Source organism: Vulpes lagopus, chromosome 20, assembly GCF_018345385.1.
Source record: "Vulpes lagopus strain Blue_001 chromosome 20, ASM1834538v1, whole genome shotgun sequence".
Lineage (NCBI taxonomy): Eukaryota > Metazoa > Chordata > Mammalia > Carnivora > Canidae > Vulpes > Vulpes lagopus.
Genome location: NC_054843.1, coordinates 9,018,322 through 9,041,517, shown reverse-complemented (window position 1 = coordinate 9,041,517; position 23,196 = coordinate 9,018,322). Strand labels below are relative to the sequence as shown.

At 46.2% G+C, this 23,196-nt stretch overlaps 1 pseudogene; it reads left to right on the top strand.

The window, feature by feature from the left end:
* The first annotated feature begins 2,361 nt into the window (after positions 1-2,361).
* LOC121479297 lies at positions 2,362-2,876 on the top strand (annotated as a pseudogene).
* The last annotated feature ends 20,320 nt before the right edge of the window (positions 2,877-23,196 follow it).

Below are 23,196 nucleotides of genomic sequence, written 5' to 3'. Positions count from 1 at the left end.
CACTGTACATGTGGGTTTTGTTTTTTGTTTTTTGTTTTTTTACTAAATGGGTTTTGTAACGAATTTCCTATGCGTTGTGTTAAGGGCATGCAGGGGTTTCAGTGTCTGATGCTTTTATAACTTAGCACTTTGGAAACTACAGAATTAATAAGGACTTATTTATATAGTGCTCGGTGCCATTTTCACACAGCAGCTATGAAGGATGTGATATGCTTTCTCATTGTATTTAGGAATAGTAAATGGCAGTGTTCCACTAAGTTGAGCAGGACATGGAACTTCTTAATAGGAAAAAAGTTTCCACATTTACCACCTACTCACCTTTATTTTTTTTTTAAGATTTTATTTATTCAGAGAGACACAGAGAGAGAGAGAGAGAGAGGCAGAGACACAGGCAGAGGGAGAAGCAGGCTCCCCATGGGGAGCCTAATATGGGACTCGATCCCAGGACCCCAGAATCCAAAGGCAGACACTCAACTGCTGAGCCACCCAGGCATCCCCACCTACTCACCTTTAGATCCCACATGTGCAGTGAGTATTTGAGAATGGGCTGGCGTTTATAAGCTCCTGGAGTGATTTCCATGCAACACCAAATGCATTATGCCTCAAGTCTGAGTAATTTGCTTATATTGTAATATTTCTTAAATGTCAACCCACCAAAAACTAGAAATAAGTTTCCTCCACTTAGAACACTTCGGCCACTATAAAATCACAATAACACTTAAAATAAATGTAATCAAGATGATAAAAAGCCACAAAACTTCAAATTAATGCGTCTGTTTTAACATGGCAGGGGCTAATGTAACTATAAAAGTCAGTGCTAGAGCTTGTCTGGCCTATGGCAATATTGTGTGTACCACAAGCAGTGGGATGCTCCCAATACTTCTTTTTACTGAAACTACGATAGGCCTTTGGTTGTACAACACCAGGTGATAACCTTGGTCCTTCCCGTGGAGAGGAATCTCATTGCATATACCCTAGGTCCACCTCTGTTCTTGCACTGGCATGTGACAACTAATATCTGCTGTTTTGCTACTCCAGGACCTCTTTACCACACGCATGACCACAGGGTGCTTATCCCCTTCTGGTTATCTAATCAGGTTCACAATGATGTGTCCCCCTGCTATCTCTAACTGCAGCTGCTTTTCTGTTCAGAGGTAGGTGCTGAAATGCCTCCCAAAATCAGACATGGAATTATAGCCCCAGATTGCACTGGGTTCCCAGAACCCCATGGCGTTTAGGTTCTACAATCAGCACCAGAGGCAAAAATTAAAGTCTAAAATACCCTTAAAATTGTCTTACATTGCAAGACAAGCATGAGATCCATCGCTTTATCTATACAGCCCTGTAGGGTAATTCTTAAGCTCACTGAAGTTTGAGAACCACTGAAACAGACTATAGGAAAGACCAAAAGGGATGTCTCTCCGCAGAAGTCTGGGCATCCGAGTCAACCCAGCCTGCAGACAACTGTAGTCCCCAGGGATAAATGGGAGGCCAAAGAATCCCAAAGTGTTCTTGCTTTCTGGGAGAACCTATTCTCTTCCAGTATGGAGTTTCTAAACCTAACGTATGTTAGTAGATGTGGACATATTATAAGATCTAAATAAGATAATTATGGACTCTCATCCCAGGACAGGTATATAAAGTAACTTGGTAGTTACAAGTGTGTGCATGTCATTCGGTTATTCAGTTTTGCATGGTGGGTTGATGGCTTTTCCTTGTTAAGTCCCATCATTAACTCATGCCCAAACGTATTTCTCTAGAATATTCCTTTTGCAAAATGTGAACCTTGTTGAAATATACAATTCTATATGTGTTCACTAAAGAACAAAATGAATCTTATTGAAAAATCAAGGTTATACTATACTGTGCCCAAAGAATCATTCTGTCATCGGGCTAAGGATCAGAAGAAATATACGTGTGCACAGAGGTATCATGTGCAAGGAAGCAAAAGTATGTTTGGTTATTAAGATGGCGAGGCTGAAATATGATAACAGATCTGTCACCCTTAGTCAAACCAAACCAACAATCAGAATATTTGGTCTGCATAATTTTCCAGAAGACATTTTAACTGTGTGTACTGAGTCCTCTTAAAGCAATATGGCAAATAAATAAATAAATAAATAAATAAATAAATAAATAAATAAATAAATAAATAAGGCCTCTGCAGGCAAAGTATCCACAGTCTCTTGCTTCAACAGTCTTGGGACCAAACAGACCCAGGGATGCCCCTTCCACCAGTCTGCAACCACCCTCCAACTTTTTATATAGGCACAACCTTCAGAACCATCTTCTCAGTCACCCTCTGACTTCAGGATGAGCCAACATCCTCACTTGAGCTTAGCTCCTTATTATTGATCTACCATGAGCTCCCAGATTCAACAGAATTATTCCATTGAGGTGGAGGTTGCCATCAGGTTCCTGGTCAACATGCATCTGTGGGTCTCCTACACCCACTACTGTCTGGGCTTCTATTTCCACCGTGAACAATGTGGCACTGGAGGGCTGGACCACTTCTTCCATGAGCTGGCTTAGAAGAATTGCAAGGGTGTTGAAGATGCAAAACCAGTGCAGTGGCTACAGCCTCGCCCAGAATGTGCAGAAGCATCCCAGGATGAATAGAGTAAAGTCCTGTATTTCATGGAAGCCACCCTGGTTCTGGAGAAGAACCTGAGCCAGGCCCTTTTGGATCTGTGTGCCCTGGCTTTTGTCTACACACATCTCCATCTCTGTGGACTTCCTGGAGAACCATGTTCTAGAGAGGAGGTGAAACTCATTAAGAAGATGGTGGCCACCTGACTCACCTCAACAGGCTGGCTGGCCTACAAGCTGGACTGGGCAAATAGTTTTTCAAAAGGATCACCTGCAAGCATGACTAGACATCTCTGAAGCTGTTGAGGGGCTCCTCTGGCATCCCACTGGTGCCAGGGCTTGTCCCTGCAGCCACTAGGTAGCTTAGCTACCCTGGAGACCTCTCCCAAGCCATGAATCTAATGGAAACAATAGAGCTTTTGGGGGGGGGGGGGGGGGGGGCAGTATGGCCTCTGTAAATATTCAATTACAAGAACTAAAAGGAATGATTCTGCCAAATTTTTCCCTGATGCTGCTTGCTGGCCTCCTACCACCATGATAAATTTTCTTTCCTATATTAATTGTCTTTGCTACTTCTACAGACACTTGGTTCTGATCATTCTCACTCCCATCCACAAGCCTGGCGTTCTCTAGCCACCACTGTGTCAACACGAAAGGCCTTACCCACTCTGGTTATCCCACTTAGAAACTTGAATATGTCTCCCTTACTTCACATTCAGGCAATCCCCAACCCTGCTATCTGCTCTGGAGAAGAGCCCAGACTGGCCTCTCCTCACCTGCAGTGCCCCTATCCTGGTCTAGGCCATCAACATCTCCCACGTGAACTACTGAAATACCCTACTAATTGTGTGCACTTATGCTCCCCTCCAACCTGTTCTCTACACAGTAGCAGAGTGATCTGAAAATGCAAATCTATCATGGCCTTTTTTTGACACTTTTACTTACTGTCATTTTCTCCTAGAATCATAACAGAATCCTTCCCCTACCTGCAGGGCATGTTTCTCAAGATCTGACCCCTGCCATCCTCTCCAGCCATAGCAGGAGCCACTCCTCCTCCTCTATTCACCACATTTGGTCACTCTCAGACTTGGTAAGGCCCCAACTCTGTGGCTTTTCAGGGGCTTTGCACCTCCTTGGTCCTCAGCCTGGAGTGCCTGTCCCTCCCGGGAAGCCTAAGCCCTTCCTATACCCCTCAACTGCTCCCCTTGTTACATCATCTTATTGTATGGCCATAGAATAGTGCCCACCCCCCAAGATATCCCTAATCTTATGTCACCTTACATGGTAAAAGGGGTCATGCAGCTATGATTAAGAATCTTGAGATAGGGAGATTGTCCTGGATTACCAAGTGGGCCAGACATAATCACATGAGTCCTTAAAAGCAGAGAATCTTTCTCACTGGTGGTCAGAGAGAAATATGAAGTTAGAAGCCTGGTCAGAGAGAAATGACTCTGATGGCTTTGAAGATCCAGGAAGGGGCCATGGGTCAAGGAAAGCTGGCAGCTCTAGCTGGAAAAGGCAAGGCAATGGGATTCCCCCTAGAAACTCTGATGGAATGTAGTCCTGCCCACAACTTGGCTTTAGCCTGGTGAGACCCATGTTAGATTTCTGACCCAAAGAACTTTAAGATAATAAATGTGTGTTGTTTCGAGACACTAAGTTTGTGGTAATTTGTTATAGCAGCCATAGGAAACTAACACATGTGATATTTGTGGTATGTGTCATCCCTCTAATATCAGTAATTATTTATACCACGTGGTGGTTAAAAAGCACCGGCTCTGGAGTCAAACAGTCTGGGTCAGTCTCCGGCTTTCCCGCTCACTAGTCAGATGGCTTTGGGGAGTTAAGATAACAAATATGCTAAGCTTCCATCCCCTTATCCACAAGAAAGTGATAATAATGCTTATCTCCAACGGTGGTAATGAAAATTCAATAACATAATATGAAGAAGAATTTAGCATAATGACTGGCACGGAGTAAGCATTCTATAAGAGTAATCCACCGTATTGTGATGGTTAGTTGTGTAACTATTTCTTTTCCTCTACAAGATTATAAACTCTGTGATGATGGGCATCATGACTTTATTGCTCATTGCGGTATTTCCAGGACCAAGCACTGACGTGGATAGAATATGTAGTCAATGTAGAAATGGATGGACGGATGGATGGATGGGCTTATATGTAAGCTACTTTAGGTACCAACCATTACATAAAACCCAATTTACCTGGTTAGCTCCACAATATGTGCTGAGCCATTGCTGTGCATGCTAGGCATTGTGCCCAGTGCTGCTGAAAAGGAAAAACAGAGTGTCCTTTATTGTCTATGAGCTTATAGAAGCTCAAGATTCTCAATGGGAACATACAGGGCAACAGCCCTAGACAGCGTGGACTGAGCATCATGAAGGTGACAAGCCAGGAGACTCTTCGAGGCATAAAAGAGGAAATGGTCTCATTTATGTTGGGTGATCCGGGAAGTTTTTCTGGAGGTAATGAGATGTGAGACAGTGTTTTGAGTCTGGGCAATGTTGCTATTGGATGAGAGCAAAAAGGGAAAATCATTCTGGTAATGTTATAGGATAGGGGAAGTAAGCCTGCAAGAGTCAGTCTGACAGTGCTTAGATGGCTTGGAATACTGGCTAAAGGCTCTGGGCTGCCGCTTAAAGGAGGGGAGGATGGGTGATGATTTCTGACCCAGGAAGTAACACAATGAAGCAAGACTATAAGACAATGGCAGTCTTGGCCTGGACAAATGGCTGATCCAACCCGATTGTGGGGACTCAATTCCTAGTTTTTAAAAATGGGGGTGAAGCCAGATTATAAGAAGTTGCCGATCTTCGACTTCAACACCTCTCTGGAGTTTGTTGTTTTGAGGGCATGATCTGGATCCTTGCCCTTGACAGTCTTGATATCTAAGTCTGCTTTGTTCACTATCTTGCCCTGTTAATGATCACTGTGATTTCACTGGCTCCCTGAGCTGGGCAGCTCCTCTTTTGTGGGTTCCCACTGTGAACCTATCCTCATGCTCCTCCCAGGGTGCTGGAAGTTTCCTCTTCACCTCTCAGCAGGGCAGTTTCAGGAATCAGTCATCCATGGGGCTTGTCCCAGAGTGTTGAAAGTGGAATAAAGGATAAGTCAGATCTTTAGCAGTCCTTGCCAAGAACCCCAAAACCCCAAAACCTCAGTCTGTGGGTGATAACCCTCCCCATCTGGGCATAAAAGTAGCCTCCCTTAAAAAAGCAAGTTTCGTCTCATCAGCAGCTGTCACAGACATGGGGCGGAAACCCAGCCCTATCCTGGGAATCCACTTGCAAACAGACAGGTACAGAACCTTTCTCCATCCTTGATTTGTGATGCCAAACTCTATTGTAAAACATTTGCTTGAGAAAAGTATCAAAGCGGGTTTATTTCTATTACAAATAACACCCAAATATTTCCCAAATGGTTTCTGAAATCAGTCCTGTGCACTTTTTAAAAGCTTTAAATGTTTCCAAATTCTTTTGAAATTTGTAGTGATTGATACAGGTTTTTGAGTTTAGTATTACTGCTCATGTCACATTTTCGCCTGATTTCCAGTCTTTTGTGGTATCCTTGATTAGTAAGGTACTTGATTTTATCTTTTACTGTGGGCCTTTGAATGTAGGAAAAATGTTGAAATGATTCATCAATCATAATAAAAGACTTCAAAGGGATCCCAGTTAAACTTCAGGATTCTGAAGCACAGTCAACTTCTTGTATTTCAACTTCAGGACAATGAGACTAGTGGAGAATTTTGCTTAAAATGCCTAATGAGTATGTTAGTCACATCTAAAAATCATCTGTTGTCCACATGTTCACTATATACGTATACATATATATATGGAGATTGTGCATTACATCCGACAACCATTTATTATGTAGCAAGATATGGTTTTGGCTATTCATTTCCACTGATCCAGTCCCTGAACATCAGAGGCCACTGTTAAAGAAAATTCCTTGGGGTGGGAGCCCTGTCCCACCAAAGCCAGAGAGACTGCATCACACCTGATTCATGCTTCATCTGTACAAGCTCCAGTTTGAAACATAAAGTTTAAACCCAGCAAATGATTACTTTTAAATCACAATTCAGAAACGTTTTTTTCTGTTGTGCTTATATGAATCCTACCTTATAGTTTTCAAATTAAGGGTTTGGACAAAGTATTTAAAAAGACAAGATATCCGGTATGTGTTTCGTATTAATAAAGATTTTAGAAATAATAGTGCAGATGTAAAAAGGAACACCATCAAAAGTAAAGAATGCTTTTTAGATCTTAAAAGTTCTCATCACAGGGAAAAACTTCTCTATGTATGGGGAGATGTTGACTTATCGCAGTGATCATTTTTAAATACGTACAAACACCGAAGTATTTTGTTGTACACTTGAAACTAATGTAATGTCATATGTCAATCATACTTCAAGGAAAAATAGGAACTTTCCTTTTGAAATATACGTTTAAAGTTCATGGTCTTTATATACAGGCTTCCAGTCGTTTATACATAGGCAGGCTTTCGGTTATGGAATGAATAAGTCAGGGGAATAAAAGGCACAGCAAAGAATATAGCCAATGATCCTGCAGTACTGTTGCATGGTGACAGCTGGTAGCTACACTTCTGGTGAGCAGAGCATAATGTACAACCTTTGAACCACTCTGCTATGCACCTGAAGCTAATGTAGAATTGTATGTCAACTATACTCAAATAAAAAATATCGTAAATATAATATAGTACATGGCTCCTATTTCTTGTCATGGATTTAATGAGTAGTTGCTAAATCGAGGTACTGAGGAACACAGCAATCAAACACATCCCTTCTCTGGGGTGTTGTCCACAAGCTCAAAAGAAACAGACACTTAAGTGCCTGTAATTCTGGGCTGACTGGCAAATTGCAAACCAGGGTCGTAAGTGACATCAAGCCTGTAAGGAAGGGCAGCGTGGGTGGGCTGGTTAAGCATCTGCCCTCAGCTCAGGTCATGATCCCAGGGTCCTGGGATCGAGTCCCACATCCGGCTCCCTGCTCAGTGGGGAGACTGCTTCTCCCTCTCCTCCCTGTTCCTGCTCTCTCTCGCTATCTCTGTCACTAACTCTGTTTCTCTCAAATAAATAAAAATATTTTTTTTAAAAAAACTGCAAGGAAAAAGTGATATGTTCCCAGTGGTGGAATCAGGAGAGTCTTTACATGGTGGTTCCATTTACGTTAGGTCTTAAAAGGTAAGCAGGACTTCAACACCCAGAGAAGACCCCAGTCAAGAATAGCACGGCCATAGGCCAAGAACATGAGAAGGATGGCTCAGCTCTAAGGCAGCTAGTACTGGGGGGGCTTGGAGGGCAGGCCAGGTGAGGGGCACTGGGAATGCAAGATGGGGGTGGGGTGGGGGGACATGACAACACCTGTCCTCAACATGGTAAATTAGAACCAGGTTGTAAAGGGCTCCAAATGTGTGCTAGGGACTTAGGACATTTCTCTGCAGAAAATGGGTTCAGAGAAGGTTTTGAACAAAGAAGGACTTGAGACAGATGAATCCCATGGTGAGCTGAAGGTTGGAAGGAGAAGAAAAGATTCACTGGGAGATGAGTGTACGGCTTATGCCAAAATCAGGTGAAAATCGATGGTGGAGACGGGAAGAAAAGCAGGTGCATTTCAGCAGTAATTCAACATGGGTAACTGATAGCATCTGAGGGGCTAAAGATGACTCCAGACCTTCCAACTGGGAAAGGTGGACAGACAGGGAGGGAATTAAGAAAGAGAATGCAAGAGAAAATGCAGATGTGAAAACAATGAAGTAACCGATGCTTCCTCTTTTAATAAGTGACCCCCAATTTGAGTCTTAAAGTCTTCAGGTTTGCTGGTTAAAAAGGAAAAGCTAGGGACGCCTGGGTGGCTCAGTGGTTGAGCATCTGCCTTTGGCTCAGCGTGTGATCCCGGCGTCCCCGGATCGAGTCCCATATCGGGCTCCTTGGGGGAGAGACTGCTTCTCTCTCTGCCTATGTCTCTGCCTCTCTGTATCTCTCATAAATAAATAAAATCTTTAAAGAAAAAGCCAAAACAAAGGAACACACTCTAGAAAAGGAAAAAAACATAAGCAAAGCCACAGAGATGAGAGTCTGAGGCTGTCAGAATAGGCAGAACAAGAATATGGTGGCATAAAATGAGGCCCAAGTGGCAGGATGGCAGAGGGGCAAATGTGAGAAATATTTAGGAGGCAAAAATCAATAGCATCTGATGATGTAGGGGATAAGGGAGATGGGGAGGATCAAGAAAGTATCTCAGGTTTCAAGCTTAAGTGACCCCGGGGAATTTGCTCCCACATTGGAAATGGAGAAGAGATGTGAAGAAGGATACAAGCCAGGGAGAGATGATTGATGCCATTTTGCCAGCGCTGAGTTCAAGGTGTCAGGAAGACAGTTTCTACCCAGAGAGGGGTGCAGAGCTGAGCCCAGGGAACCAAGGAGCGGAGATGATGATGAAGATTCGAGGAGCATTACATTGCCAGCAGCAAAGAAAATCCTGCCTGTCGGTGGCATTGCCCTGAAAAAGCAAAGAGAAAGAGAGCCTGCAAATCTCTCTCTGCCGACAAAGGAACCCAAGACTGAGCATTCACGTAGGTCAGAAGAAAAGAAATAATCTGAAAGTAGTGTCGTCAAGAGGTCTCGATACCATAAGACCACTTGGCGGTAATGAGTGCAGCAAAGGATAAGCTCCTGATTCATTCCGAAGCAGGCCACGTGCTATTCCACCCACCATGGAATCATCTGGTTGCGCAACAATTCGGCTCTTCATCAATTCCTGCTGATAAATGGAAATACCTTTTATGCCACCAGGATCTCTGAAGGATGCTTCCTGCTCCTTGTACCTATGCTCCAATCAATGCTTCGCACTTTGAACCTTCACATGCTAGGGCAATCAGAGAGGCAAAACCATTTACAGAACAGACTAGAAAATATCCACCTGGGGCGCCTGGGTAGCTCAGCTGGGGAAGCGGCTGCCTTCCGCTCAGGCCATGATCCCGGGATCCTGGGATCGAGCACTACCTGGGGCTCCCTGCTTCTCCGTCTCCCTCTGCCCCTCCCCGCGATCACGCTCTCTCGCTCTCTCTGGCTCTCTCTCTAATAAATAAGTAAACACCTATTTAAAAAAAAAAAAAAAGAAAGAAAAGAAAGAAAAAGAACAAGACAATGTCCATCTAATGCTCTACCTAAAGGCAAGAGATTTCTGTATCTTAGGCCCCTATTGATGAAAGGCTCAGAGTTCAGGTGTTCTTTATGGACAAAAACTTCTTACTTAATCGGAGCTGGTGAAAGAGCACGTCTGCCCAGATTCATCCACTGAACTTTTCTGGTCTCAGCCCGAGCAGCCCCGGGGAGCTCTCTTTTGGAGACTTGCATAAATGTGGAAAGTGGATGACATCACCCGAACCGGGCACTCGGACGAGCTGACACCACACTTAACACAAGCCCAAGAAAGGCAGGAACCCAATCAGCTCAAATAGGCACGGGGCGGCCGAACTTGATCTGCCAGGAATTCTCGCTCCTAGAGCAAGATTAAATAATCACTGTCTAGAACCTCTGGGTCTTCCATTATTAAATGGAGCAACTTCTGTAACCGAAGTCGAATAACCTCACAGGCCTGACCACCCTTTGCGATAGAAACAGCCGCAGCGCAAACGGGTAATGATCCGGGCTCGCAGCAGAGGGAGCCAGGGAAGGGAAGCAGGGTCTTTAACCCTTAGTTACAGGACCGAGTGGCTCATCCAGGCGGCCCTCCCCGAGCCCTCTCTCCCGGCCCTCTCTGCCCGCCTGCCACCCCCCTGGGGAGGTTGTGTCCTTCTTTCATTCCTTGTGTCAGATTTCGGGCTGACACGTGGTAATTGATTCCGTTGCTGGTTAGACCGGTGTTAAGTGGGAGGGATCAAGTTTCAGTGAAAACAAATAGCACTTCATGGGTCTGACCTTTCCTCTTCGGAGCTTTTGTTGTGGTCGGCCCTGGGGTGTGCAGCCCTGGGATGTGCAGCTCCAACGTGCGGGTGAGCCCCGGTGCGCCTCTGCCTGCAGTCCCCGGGTTCACCTTCACCCGCTCCCCGTGCGCCAGTGGCAGCTGGGCTGTCTCAGTGTCACTTCTGGCTTGATGACAGCCCAGCAGCAGGTGGGAGCTCGGATTCACACCAGAGAACCGGTGTCCAAGAGACCAAGGCGGCTGAGCGGGGCCTGAGCCTTCTAGGGTCACACACCTTCCTGGAGATGACTGCCACTCCCGGGGATAAGAAGAGTAACCCCTCTAATGACAGCACCGCCTGTCCACGTGCTGCTTCCAGCTTGGGGCACAATCCCGGCTTCGTGCTCCATCCACCAGAAGGAGGTGTCAGCACGGAGCCTTGACCAGCCTGAAGTTCAAAGTGACCCCAGAAGAATGAAGACTTTTTGGCTTATTGTCTTGAATGCCTTCTGCATTTTCCAGAACTTCTTCAGGACCGACGGGTGCATTTCCCCAGGGCTGGGGGGCGGGGGGCAGTCTGTCCTCCGCAGATGCTGCCTTTGGCTGAAGGGAACCACTTTGCACAAGATCATACCCTTTTCCTGCGACAGCTGGAATCCAAGGACCCACTGACAGGTCAGGAGCATGACAGCCTGACCCTCCTGTTTTGACTCAGCATGACTCCAAGGACCACGCCAGTGTCCCAGGGGCGTAACAGCAGCATTGTGTAGCCTCTCATCTCCCCCTTCCTGCTTCCTTCCTTCCTCCTGGATCGTAAGAGTGCCCCCTAACAAAGATCCCACATGCTAATGCCCCCCTCAGAGTCTGCCTCCCTGGAACCCAGCCTCACACCAGAAGTGCTTCAGGAGAGTGGAGGCTCGCGGATAGGATTCTGGAGCTTGATTACCCACTGCGTGGCCAGCAATGAGGACCCCACCACGTAGTCCCTGGCTCACAGAGGGAGTGTAGATGCTGAAACTTCCACCACAGTGAACTAGGGTGGCCTATGGGGCAGGAAACACTCAAGCATCAGTTGCTTGAGAAATCCCTATGGGATGGAGTCTTTCTCAAGACATGAGATCCCCCATTGCTGGGGGCTGCAGATGTTTGGGAGAGTGACCATGAAGGTCTAAGGACATCAACCATCAGCTGAATACTAAGGATGGCAGCCAGAAGTCTTCCTTGCCAGTCTGTGAGGGGACTCGGCCACTCCTATTCAAATTGCAGAGAAAGCTAAGGATCAGGCCCGGGACTCACTCAGAAAGCCAGCAGAGCTACACAGAACTTTATCCCCCAACCTGGCAACTCTGCTAGGGCAAAACTCCGAGCTCCTGTATAAAAGAACGGCGTCCTGACGTACAGAGTAGGGCTGTCCAGAGCGATGCCCTCCAGTCTTGAATCCTAGAGCCCCTTGAATTCTCTGAACCTCCAGAAGAGGCCACTCCTCCCAGTCAGGGCTAGAGCCTTCCTATTGCTTGAGGACATTGTGCAGAGACCTTTACCCTGGGAGATGCACACACACACACACACACACACACACACACACACAGAATCTCTACCCCCTCCCCTCAGGCACTAGCATTAGGTCACAACGTGATGGGCCAGGGAAATAAATGCTGGGCTTTCCAAGGGAGGAAAGGGATGGCCCCTGAAGGACCTGTGGGCCCCAGGCAGCATGTCCTGGCTGGAGCCGGGAGAGGATGGAGACGCTGGCCCTCGGGGCTCTGGATCAGGGGCAGGACACCAAGTCGAAGAAGGGACAGTGTATCAACAAGGGAACACTGTCCTGTGCTATGGATGCAACACCTGGACCAGTTTGCTCAGGCTGCTGGAACAAAGCACCACAGACCTGGAGGCTTAACCTACAGATATGCATTTCCTCACGGTCCTGGAATCTAGAAGACTGGTATCAGAGTGTCAGCAGGGTTAGTTTCCTCTGAGGGCCTCCTTCCTTGGCTTGTAGGTGGCTGCCTTCCCCCCCGTGTCCTCACGAGGTCTTCCGTCTGTGTGTGTCTGCGTCCTAATCTCCTCTTCTTCTAAAGACACCAGTCAGATTAGATTACGGCTCACCCTAATGACCTCATTTTAATTTAATTATTCCTTTGAAGAGCCTGTATGCAAATACAATCACATTCAGAGGTACAGGAGGTTAGTACTTCAACATATGGATTTATGGTGGTGGGGGGGTGGGGGGGTTACACAATTCATACAACACCCCGAATAAACTCCAAGAGGTAGAGCTAGCTTGCTGCTGGAGTGGCTCTGGGAAGCTTGGAGCAAATGATGGCCATTCTAAAGAAGAACAAAGTGCCAGAGCTGCATGATGGACAGTGAAGGAAGGATAGACAGGCTCAGGGGAGTGGGCAGCATGACCGAACATTCCGTGTGAGGCCAGAAAACCCAGCAGATGCTCTTCCATGGGAAGACGCTGAGGGCATGCCACCTACTGAAGCAATGACGAGGGAGCTGGTCAGCTGACAGCATCGCTGGAAACCTCAGTGGGTGCCCTTCTCTGCAGGGCAGGGCGGCAGGAGACGGCAATACAGAATTCTGCAGCCCACTGGTTTAACAATGGGGATGACAAGACCCAAAATACGAGGGATCCCTGGGTGGCTCAGAGGTTGAGCGTCTGCCTTTGGCCCAGGGCGTGATCCTGGAGACCTGGGATGGAGCCCCACATCTGGCTCCTTGCATGGAGCCTGCTCCTCCCTCTGCCTATGTCTCTATCTCTCTCTCTGTGTCTCTCATGAATAAATGAAATATTTAAAAAAAGACCCAAAATACGAGAGGCCAGCAGCTATACTCAGCTACTGGAAGCTGGACTGACAATTGTCCTAATGAGTAGCAAAGTCAAAGTCATGTTCTGAGGGCGATGTCGGCAGAGGTAAGAGATGAGTGTTCCAGAACAGCGCCCCCAGAGGCCAGGTAAAGCAACTAACCAAAGTATTGCTCCATCCATCTCTCCCCTCACTCCCCACCAAGTCCCTCTCCCCACTTCCCCCCTCCTCCCCAGAGGACTCCGTGCTGGAGGATCAGGACTCTGGGTGAGTGAACCCATTCCCTAGCCATTACTCTAGGCTGTACATGAATCACAGGGATGGGAATACTTGGCAGTGGCAACTGCCCACGCAGATAAGAGCTACCATAGTGAGGCAATTCAAGGGGAAGACTCTAAAACTGCCCCCTACCCTAGCCAAGATAGCAAATTAAAAACATCATATCTTGGGGTGGATTCTAAAGCTTAGAATTACCTTCAAAGATTTGCAGGATGCATGGTGTGGCCCCTATCATATCACCATTTAATTAATCAGTCTGATCCCTGCAGAAAGAAACCAGACGGGTGCTGAAGGATGATGGACTCCCGTGAACTGAAACTGAGGCTTCCTTGCTAGACAGCATATCTTAACTAAAGTGCAGGATGCTCAGGTACACAGAATAGAGCCTCTGATCTGGGGATTGTGCCCTTCGCACCCGAATCCAGAAGGAGGATCAGAAACAGTTTGCCTTTACTCAAAACAGACAAAGGTATTCACTTTCAGTGTTGACCCAAGGCTGTGTTAACTCTCCCCTCTCTGTCATCATACAGTCTGAGGAGGCCTGGACCAGCTGGACATCTGCAGAGCATCACCCTGGTGATGACACCATGTGAACAAGACCTGATGAGCAACAAGTGGCAAATACCCTGGGGCTTTTTATAAGTCAGATTCATGCAATAAACACAATGGGAAGTAACTCCATGAGGACCCAAGGGCTTGCCACAGCAGTACAGCTCCCAGATCATGCCTGGGTGGCTCAGTCAGTTAAATACCTGCCTTCAGCTCATGTCATAATCTTGGGCTCCCTGCTCAGCAGGGAGTCTGTTTCTCCCTCTCTCCCTCTGCCCTTCCTGCTCATTCTCATTCTCTCTCTCTCTCTCTCTCTCTCTCAAATAAATAAAATCTTTAAAAATAAAAAATAGAGAACCCAGATCTGGGGTATGCCAAGACATCTTAGCCAAAGGAAAGAACAAATTATTGCATCTCCCCCTCACTAAAGCAAAGACTTCAGCACAACACTCAGTGGGTTTCTTTGGGCTCTTTGGATTCGGCAATTAGGAATACTGCTCACATCCATTTAACAAGGGTCCCAAGTTTTTGAATAGGAGCCAAACAGGAAACGGGTCTGTAAAAAAGGTCCAGGCTGAAAGGCAAGTGGCCTACCAATTTGAGCCTTATGTCCCAGCAGACCCTATGGCGTTAGAAGCATTAGTGATGGAAAAAAGACACGGTGTGGAAGTTTTGGCAATCTACGCTAGGAAAATCACGACTCAGGTAGACACTTAAATTTCTGGAGCAGGCCATGTCAACTACAGCAAATAACTACACAAGTCTAGAGAGAACAGTTCCTAGCATGCTATTGGGCCCTGGAAGAAATGGAGAGTACCTGACCCCAGGACACCAAGTAACCAGTCATCCATGACAGGCTGGGTTGCATCATACCCATCAAGCCACATGGTTGGGCAAGCCCAGCTGTAATCCCTTGTGAAGCAGATCTCCATATCAAGGGCATAAGCAACCCATACAATCAGGCAGCCCAGACCCCCCACGGTACTTACCATCATTGCATTACCACCATCTCCTTGGCTCATATTTATTGCCACATGGAACATCTGTTTTGAACAGCTAATGGCGAATGAAAAAGCCCAAGCTTGATTTATCCTGGGGTCAGCTGAATATGAGGGTACAAGCCAAAAATAGCCAGGGGCTGCTTAATAGCCTCATTCCCAGGGTAGCCTTGAAAGACAATAGTGAGAGGGAATCATCCCAATGGACAGAGCTTTGGATGGCACATTCCCCATGTTTAGGGGAATTAAAAAGTGCCAGCGTCCAGGTAGCATAAACCTCTTATACCTCAGTGGGATGTCTTGGGTAGTCTACGTCACTTGTTTCCAAACCTAGCTGAGCATCAGAATTACTTGAGAAACTTCTAAATGGAGGTCCCCAAGCCCTTCCCCCAAATTACTAAAATAGACACTCCAGATATGGAGCTCATACATCTATATTTTAAACAAGATCCATAAGTGATTCTGATATCACTAGTCTTTGAACTGGTGTATGGGAAACATTGGTCTAAGTGATTAGCAATGTCCCAGTGAGGATCAACAATATTGATAATATTGATAATATAGCAAGCATGTAACTAAGTCTGTTGTGGTAATCATTTTGCTGTGCACACGCATATCAAATCATCACATTGTACACCTTAAAATTATACGATGTTAAATGTCAGTTATTTTTCATGTAGCTGGGGAGAAAAAGACAAAGTATTTTTTTAAAAAAGCAAACAATCGGGATCCCTGGGTGGCGCAGCGGTTTGGCGCCTGCCTTTGGCCCAGGGCGCGATCCTGGAGACCCGGGATCGAATCCCACGTCGGGCCTCCCGGTGCATGGAGCCTGCTTCTGTCTCTGCCTCTCTCTCTCTCTCTGTGTGACTATCATAAATAAGAAAAAAAAAAAAAAAAAGCAAACAATGTAACACAAATGCTTTAATACATATTAACTTTTTTTTAATTCTCACAACCACCCTATGAGGTATGTGTTACTGTGTTATTATTAACTTCATTTTCTATTAAGAACATTGAAGTTGCTCAAGGTCGTATAGCAAGTGATTGACAGAGGCAGCATTGAAACTTAGGCCCTGCACTTGGTCATGATGCCATAGTGAAAAGAGCAGTCAAGAAGAGAATGAGGAAGAAAAACTGTAATCCACAAAGCACGTACAGATTGTAGAGCGAATTCCTGTATTTACCTTAAATGAAGACAAATTGTTTTCCAAATTCTTCGACTTCAAGGACAGAACCCATTTGCAATAGCATATGGGCGCCACCTAGTGGACAGATAAGGCCGCTCCGAGTAAACGCTCTAAGTTTCAGCAAGGACAGAAAAGTTATTAAAATTAGTACACTCCAGTTTCCTAATTCCGGAATGAGAGAATTCCAATTCCAGAAGGATGAATTATTTGACCTCCAGAAAAGTTTTAAAAATACAGTGAGGATGGGATGCCTGGGTGGTTCAGCAGTTGAGCATCTGCCTTCGGCTTAGGGCATGATCCCAGGGTCCTGGGATCGAGTTCAGCATCTGGCTCTTTGCAGGGAGACTGCTTCTCCCTCTGCTTTTGTCTCTGCCTCCCTCTGTGTGTCTCTCGTGAATAAATAAATAAAATCTTTTTAAAAAATACAGTGAAGATATAAAAAATGAGGAAAAACATCAAAACAGGTAAAATCAATAATAATCATAGGAATGATGTCAGCCTGGGTTTTTGCTTTTTTTTTTTTTTTTATGAAGAGACAATGGTAATAAAACATAAAAGAGAAAAGGCCATATGGAAAACCATTTTAAGTTTATATCCTTAAAATAAATTTATTATAGGCACACACTAAAATCTTTTCATGACTAAGTAATCTTTTCCAGGTATTCTCTTAATCCAGCACCTTCTTCCTGTCCAGGTGTTAAGACAGGGCTGCCTAACAAGCTGAGAAGTGCTGGAAGTTTAGGAATCCACTACTTGTCTTCTCCTTGATTTTCAAGAGAGTCATTTTCTCTAAGATCTGTTGAACCCACCCACACAGCAGCAAGGCAAGATGGCACTGAATTCATGCAGTAGGAGCCAGTTCATTGTATGTGGAGCAGGGCTGGAAAGAAGATGGCAAGGGCCATGAGCAGGACATGATGTCAGGGTCCCAGGAGGCATCATCCAGGACAGAGCCAGGGTACAACAGAGTTGGAAGACAGAGGGTGTTTCCCTGAGCAGAGGCTGGCCTCCGAAGCCGATGACAGTGTCTCCAAGTCCTCGAACCCATCAGGGTTCATCTCACTGCTTCCCAAATTCCTATTTGACTTTAAATAGGAGACATAATAGCCCTTCAGCAGGATTTGTTTTGGGGACAAATGTCCTCACGAAATGGATAAATCTGAAAAACCTGATGCTAACTGAAAGAAGCCAGATGCAAAAGGCCACATGTATGATTCCATTTATTTGGCTTATCCAGCTATAGGTGAATCCATAGCGACAGGATGCCAACTCGTGGTTGCCAGGGGCTGTGGGGGGGTGGGGGGAAGAGTCTGGGAAGTAACTGCTTGACAGGTTAGGAGGGTTTACACTGGAGTGACGAAAATGTTTTGGAACTAGTTTAGGGGAATTGGTTGTACAACACTGTGCATGCACTAAATGCCACTAAATTGCCTGCTTTAGAATTGCTAATTTGATGCTACTTAAATTTTACCTTAATAAAAACATAAATAAATATATGTATTTATTTATACACTTCCTTCCGTGGCCAAGCCCAGAAATACTACAAAATTTTAACTCTGTCTTCCATTTTAGGATTTTAGACCAGAGTTATTTTCAATTTTGAGTATTTGGGTGAGAATTATTTCTAAGATTGAGTTAGGACCTGAGGCCACCATCCTCCAAATCGAGATTATTCCAGCCTTCTATGGGAACAGGGGCTGCTAGTAAGAAATGGGGGTGAGGGAGATGTCACCTACAGGCCGTCGAAGGGAAAAGACAGCTCATCCTTAGCAGCTAAGTTGTTCTACAAAGAAGTCAGAAAACAAGCTACTCCAACTCAGAGCTGTGCTTTGCTTGGGTGGCTGGGGTAGGTCTGACAAGAAGCAAGGAGGTTTGGCCCTATCTCTTCATGACCCCAGGGCACAAGAAACCTGGAGTCTGGAAGAAGCTCATCCGCAAAGCTTTCTCTCGAGAAGCATCAGAAGGCAATCAGCAACTGGCCGACAAGCACAAATTCCAAACACACACCCAGCTAATGGAAACCACACACACACACACACACACACACACACACACACACACACACAAGATATTTTCTACCTGCCAGTGACAATCTGGAGTAGGAGAAGCAGAGAGAAAATAGCCTCGGGGGCTTTATTCAGACTACTCTACATCTAAGGGCAAATTGAGTTTCTCAAAAATAAAGGCTTTCTGTTTACAAACATACTGTTTTTGCCAAAAAGAATTCTTTATTTTAGGTGCTTTGGGAAAACTGCAGAGTCCTCGGGTTTGGGGCCAAAGACGCCCAAATGTTGCAATCCTAAACCTTTGGCAGTGACAAAAACATGTTTGCAAGTGGAAAGTTTTCGGTGCAGACTTTTCGTGTTGTTTTGTTTGGGTGTGCGTTTGTTTGCTTGCTCGGTGCCAAAGGATTTCCTCCACATCTTCCCGGAACCGGGGAGCGGGGGTCGTCACTGCATTCGGGACATTGGCCCCAAACCACCTGCACCCTCATTTGTACATCGCAAATGGCTGGAGGCCACACAAGAGCAGCCACGGAATCCAGGGAGCCACCATTTCCTGTCTTCAAACTGAACCTGGAGCCTTGTCAGGTGGCACAGTCAGATGGACCAAGGGAGCTCTCGCTCCCTCCCTGCGGGGTTTCATGTGGGCACAGTGGATTCCTGCCTTTGTGTCTCTGGTTAACCCACATTTTCTCCCTAGGTCCAGCCCCAGCAGGTCACCTTTCCATCCCTTTCCATCCTTGCGAGGCACCAGCCCAGCATCTTAACTCTGGCTTCCTACCTTCCTGCCTCCTGAACGTAGACACTTAGAGAAGACCAGCCCAGCAGAGCCTTTCCAGATAGTTCATCACGTTGTATCAGAGCCGGGCCTATAGTCTTGAAGTCCAAGTGTTTTAATTTACGAGGCACAGGCACTTCAGAACTCAGAAGCTGAGCCTGAATCCTGCCCAGGAACAGAAGAGGGTCCGAGGGCCCCACGCAGACACTGGACAAGGGCAGGTGAGGGAGCAGGCCTCACGGGGGTGGCATGGGGAGAGCCCGAGTCAGAGCCCAGAGCCCTCCCATCAGCGGTGGAGGAGCCACAAGGGGACAGATTGGGTGTCCTCATTCAGCCCTGCGGGTGTTCCAGAAAGCTCTGAGCTCGGGTGCCTCCTCCCCTGTCTGGTGGGAGTCTAGGCGCTCGGCAGGGACAACCCAGGGCTGAAGGCTGCTCTCGTCCTCTCCTCCACCTCAGACCACCCCACCCACTCCTCCCTCCTCACTGGCCTTTCAGGGAACCACATCTTCTGAGTCACTCACTCGCGATTCTTGGCATCGACGTTGCTGCCTCCATCTCCCCCCTTAGCTCATGTACTGCCAAATACCATGGATTCTACCTCCCTGGTGTCTTTAACATCCGTCCCTGGTTTTCATTATCATTGTCACCACTGGATGCCAGGATCTCATCATGTCTCGATGGAGCCAATTTAATATTCCCTAATTAATACCCCACCTATAATTAATACCCTAATGTCTCCCCCACATGAGTCTGTAAACTTCGGTGCTACTTGTTTCCCTCCTTAGGCTGTATCCCTCTCTGTTCCCCCTCCTTCTTCCCCATCTCTGAAGATACATCACCACCCCCATTCCCTGTTCCAGACAGACTGTGGGGTTTTTTTCCCCCAGTGTCTCCAATGCCGGGGTGATAGTGTCTCCCTTTAGCACCCCACCCTCACCCCCGGAAGCTGTTCTCTCTGCCTGGAACACTCTAGCCCTCTCTCCTTCCATCTAACTCCCACTCATCTCCCAGATGGCCTAGGTGTCATTTCCTCCAGGAAGACCCGCCATGCTTTCAGCAATGGGTGGCAGAAACACTGATTCCCATTGGCAGAGATGATAAGGAAATATATTAATGCCATTAAACAGGAGACTCAAAGGTAAGGTGTAGGTGGGTTCAGGGGTGTCATGTTGCTGTCACCAGTGAGCTGTTTCTTGTTTCTTTGCCACTCCTGGTATCAGCTTCACCTTCAGCAGATGCTTCCCCCTGTTCTACTCCAGAAACTGTAATGTCCAGGGGAAGAAGAGAGTTTTCTTTCTGTAGTTTCTCTTAGGTGCTGAGATAGTTCCAGAAGCATCCCCTCCTTCCCTAACCACCACCAGACTTCCCCTTACAACTCTTGGCCAAAATTATTTCATGTGTCCATCACTCACCCAAGCACTGGTGAGGGGTGTGGCATTACTGGTGTTACCTGTTGAGCTACCTCTCGTACTCGGATTTGAGGTCAGCCTCCCCCGAGGCACAAGATGGTGTGGCAAGCAGTCGATACCCTATCAAAACCCAGATTCCGTTGGGAAGGAAGTGAGAAGCAACAGGTAACCAGAGTTCACTCTCCTTCACATTTGATTCTGTGTTCCTTTTATGGCTGGCTGCCTTAGTCCATCCTAACAGGAACCATAGACTAAGTGGCTTATCAATAACAGAAATTTCTCACAACTCTGGAGGCTGGGAAGTCCAAGATCAAGGAACTAGGAGATCCAGTGTGGCCCTGCTTCCTGGTCCACAGACGGCATCTTCTCACCCTGTCCTCACAGGACAGAAGGGGCAAGGGCCCTCTGGGGCCTTTGATAAGAACACTAATCATTAAGGACACCTCACATTCCTGAGAGCTCCATCTTTATGACCTGAGGGAATCACTTCCCAAAGGCCCACCCCCTCCAAACACCATCTTATTGGGGGTTAGGATTTCAACAAATGAATTTGGAGTGACAAAAGCATTCTGCAAATGCAAAAGCACTTGCATCTGCCCCTCAAAAATTCATGTCCTTTTCACATGCAAAATACATTCATTCCATCCCAATAGCCCCAGAAGTCTTAATTCATTGCAGCAGTTATTCTAAAGACCAACTCTCATCTCCATACCAGCTGAATCAGATATGGGTGAGATTCCAGGTACATTTATCTGGAGGCAAAATTCCTCTCCAGCCATGAATCTGTGAAACCAGGCAAGTTACATGCTTCTGAAACACAATGATGGGACACACACCAGGTAGACATTCCCATTCCAAAAGGGAGAAACAGGAAAGAAGGAAGGAATGACAGGTCCCAAGTAAGTCCAAAATCGAATAGGGCAAATAGCATTAAACCCTAAGCCTGGAAAATCATCCCTTCTGGCTTGATGCTGTGCCTCCCTGCCCCCCTCCCCCCACAGCTCACTGACTGGCCCTGCCTCTGCAGGTGTATAGCAACAGGGTTGTCACCCACCAACTTCTGGGCACTCTCTAAGCCAGCAGCGAGAAGGCACCATCCTACACCCTCTCCTCCTGGCTCCTCTTTCCCCACCAAAACTCCATGCTGAAATTTCATCTGTTAAAGCCCAATCACAGAGGCCAATTCCAAAATGAGACTTTCCTGATCTTTTCAATCATGCGTACTTGTCCCACCTGTTTAGATTTATAACCTCTAATGATATCACAGAGCATCCTGTACCCATATCATAGAAAATTGGATCCATGACTTCTTTGAAGTTCCTTAATGGCAAAGCTGGTGTGACTTACCTCTGCACTCCCTCTAGCACCTGACCCCGTGCTTCGCACATGTTGGGTATGCTAAAAGTCAGCAAAGGGACACCGAACTCGGGGTTTGCAATCAAGCATTCTAGTCGGAGCTCAATCAAGCACCTACCGTGTAAACTGGAACAAGTCCCTAGGCCTCCAAAATATAAAATGAGGCTCTTGGATCAGATGTTTTCAAGACCCCATACAGCTCTGTATTTGTTTCTTAGGATACTGCTGCAACAAATTACCACAAACTGGGTGATTTAAAACAGAAATCTATTCTCTCCCAATACTAGAGGCCAGAAGTTGAAAATCAAGGTGTCAGCAGATTTGGCTCTTTCTGAAGGCTTTGAGGGAGAATCTTTCTCAAGCCTCTCTCCTAAATTCTGACAGTTGCCAGCAACCCTTGGCGTTCCTTGGCTATAGATGCATCAGTGCAGTTTCTGTCTCTGTCTTTCCAAGCTCTTCTCCCTCTGTGTGCCTCTGCTTCAACCCTCCTCTCTTTTCTCTGATAAGAACACTAGTCAGTGAATCTAGGGCTCATCCTATATCCAGGATGACCTCATCCTGGGTTCCTGAACTTGATGACATCTACAAAGACTCTATTTCACAGGTACCATTCACAGGTACCAATGGATAGGACTTGAACATAGCTTTTTAGGGAACAATTCTCTGCACTACAAGCTCTAACACTGGAATTCTACTAGTTATTCAAGCCTGGTAGATATCACATTTAAAAAAAAAAATGCAGAAACTAAAGACCACTGAAGGCTGAAATATTTCCTTCCTTTATAAAATTACATGTATATTCCGGTTGCGGATCACTCAACCATCCTTGATTTGAAGGTTGAGCAGTTTTTTTGAAATTTTTCTCTTTTCATTTCCTAAAATACTGATGGTGAGTCGACCTCCAAATTTCAGATACTGATCAAGAACACTACCTGTACACTATAGGATTATTTGTCTTGGCTTCTGGTACCAATTCACAGCCTAGAAGTCATCAAAAGCTCTATCTCAGAGGGCACATATTGGTCCTAGCTGCCTTTTCACATCCTAGTGCCTTAAAATTCCTGACAATGAAGGTAAGAACTCTTGGAAGAATCACAGGGAGGCCCCTATGTTTACTGAGCCCGTGGCCTGTTTCAAGAGAAACACAAGGCCACAAGGAAGTCAGCAGCAACCCCTGTCACCGCAGGTGGCACACTCAACATTCCCACCGCCCCTTCATGCAAGTGCCATTTTTAAAGCACATATACCATTAGGAAAGGCACTTCTGATACTTCTTTATCAAGTTGCT